The 2,500-nt window shown below is 60.2% G+C and overlaps 1 protein-coding gene across 1 annotated transcript in view; it reads left to right on the forward strand.

The window, feature by feature from the left end:
- Window positions 1-2,500, forward strand: part of LOC310959377 (integrin alpha-3-like) — a gene marked incomplete at its 5' end in the record, with an annotated part of 30,402 nt that overhangs the window by 3,305 nt on the left and 24,597 nt on the right.

A 2,500-nucleotide genomic window follows, 5' to 3' on the forward strand; every position in this document is an offset into this window, starting at 1 on the left:
CCCTTCATCAGCCTTTTCCTCCTCCAGCTGCCCTTCATCAGCCTTTTCCCCCTTCAGCTGCCCTTCATCAGCCTTTTCCTCCTTCAGCTGCCCTTCATCAGCCTTTTCCTCCTCCAGCTGCCCTTCATCAGCCTTTCCCTCCTTCAGCTGCCCTTCATCAGCCTTTTCCTCCTTCAGCTGCCCTTCATCAGCCTTTTTTCTCCTCCAGCTGCCCTTCATCAGCCTTTTCCTCCTCCAGCTGCCCTTCATCAGCCTTTTCCTCCTCCAGCTGCCCTTCATCAGCCTTTTCCTCCTCCAGCTGCCCTTCATCAGCCTTTTCCTCCTTCAGCTGCCCTTCATCAGCCTTTTCCTCCTCCAGCTGCCCTTCATCAGCCTTTTCCTCCTTCAGCTGCCCTTCATCAGCCTTTTCCTCCTTCAGCTGCCCTTCATCAGCCTTTTTCCTCCTTCAGCTGCCCTTCATCAGCCTTTTTCCTCCTTCAGCTGCCCTTCATCAGCCTTTTTCCTCCTCCAGCTGCCCTTCATCAGCCTTTTCCTCCTTCAGCTGCCCTTCATCAGCCTTTTTCCTCCTTCAGCTGCACTTCATCAGCCTTTTTCCTCCTTCAGCTGCCCTTCATCAGCCTTTTTCCTCCTCCAGCTGCCCTTCATCAGCCTTTTCCCTCCTTCAACTGCCCTTCATCAGCCTTTTCCTCCTCCAGCTGCTCTTCATTAGCCTTTTCCCTCCTTCAGCTGCCCTTCATCAGCCTTTTCCTCCTCCAGCTGCTCTTCATCAGCCTTTTCCCTCCTTCAGCTGCCCTTCATCAGCCTTTTCCTCCTCCAGCTGCCCTTCATCAGCCTTTCCCTCCTCCAGCTGCCGTTCATCAGCCTTTTCCCTCCTCCAGCTGCCCTTCATCAGCCTTTCCCTCCTCCAGCTGCCGTTCATCAGCCTTTTCCCTCCTCCAGCTGCCCTTCATCAGCCTTTTCCTCCTTCAGCTGCCCTTCATCAGCCTTTTCCCTCCTCCAGCTGCCCTTCATCAGCCTTTTCCCTCCTCCAGCTGCCCTTCATCAGCCTTTTTCCTCCTTCAGCTGCCCTTCATCGCCTTTTCCTCCTCCAGCTGCTCTTCATCAGCCTTTTTCCTCCTCCAGCTGCCCTTCATCAGCCTTTTCCCTCCTTCAGCTGCCCTTCATCAGCCTTTTCCTCCTTCAGCTGCTCTTCATCAGCCTTTTCCTCCTCCAGCTGCCCTTCATCAGCCTTTTCCCCCTTCAGCTGCCCTTCATCAGCCTTTTCCTCCTCCAGCTGCCCTTCATCAGCCTTTTCCTCCTCCAGCTGCCCTTCATCAGCCTTTTCCTCCTCCAGCTGCCCTTCATCAGCCTTTTCCCTCCTCCAGCTGCCCTTCATCAGCCTTTTCCCTCCTCCAGCTGCCCTTCATCAGCCTTTTCCTCCTCCAGCTGCCCTTCATCAGCCTTTTCCTCCTCCAGCTGCCCTTCATCAGCCTTTTCCTCCTTCAGCTGCCCTTCATCAGCCTTTTCCTCCTCCAGCTGCCCTTCATCAGCCTTTTCCTCCTCCAGCTGCCCTTCATCAGCCTTTTCCTCCTTCAGCTGCCCTTCATCAGCCTTTTCCTCCTCCAGCTGCCCTTCATCAGCCTTTTTCCTCCTCCAGCTGCCCTTCATCAGCCTTTTCCTCCTCCAGCTGCCCTTCATCAGCCTTTTCCCTCCTCCAGCTGCCCTTCATCAGGGCAGTGTGGCTGTCGGTGAGCGTACGCACTTTCCAGGCTCCAAAACTAAATCGGTGTTTCCGACCGCGGGGCAGTGACCCCCCCTGGACGGGTGAGTCCACACAGGGCAGGAGAGGCAGGCTGTGTTTGGGGCACCTTTTCTAACCCCTCCCCCTCCTGGGGTGAGCAGAGTGGGTCCTGAAGAGGGCGGCTCACCCCCCCCCCCCCCCCCCCCCCCCCCCCCCCCCCCCCGTGTGCCAGGCTGTGGGTGGGGCTACCACACTTCACAGTCCGGCCCCCGTCGCCACTTCCCCGTCACCACAGGGCGTTTTGTATCCGGGGTGTGAACGTAGAGACTGATGCGCCTGCAGCCACCGCACGGCCCCGGGCTCAGAGGGGCCAGAGGGACCTGGATCCAGAGGCACGGCCCCGGGCACAGAGGGACCAGAGGGGCCTGGGTCCAGAGGCACGGCCCCGGGCACAGAGGGACCAGAGGGACCTGGGTCCAGAGGCACGGCCCCGGGCACAGAGGGACCAGAGGGACCAGGGTCCAGAGGCACGGCCCCGGGCACAGAGGGACCAGAGGGGCCTGGGTCCAGAGGCACGGCCCCGGGCACAGAGGGACCAGAGGGACCTGGGTCCAGAGGCACGGCCCCGGGCACAGAGGGACCAGAGGCACGGCCCCGGGCACAGAGGGACCTGGGTCCAGAGGCACGGCCCCCGGGCACAGAGGGACCAGAGGGGCCTGGATCCAGAGGCACGGCCCCGGGCACAGAGGGACCAGAGGGGCCTGGATCCAGAGGCACGGC

Source organism: Echiichthys vipera, assembly GCF_963691815.1.
Source record: "Echiichthys vipera genome assembly, chromosome: 17".
NCBI lineage: Eukaryota > Metazoa > Chordata > Actinopteri > Perciformes > Trachinidae > Echiichthys > Echiichthys vipera.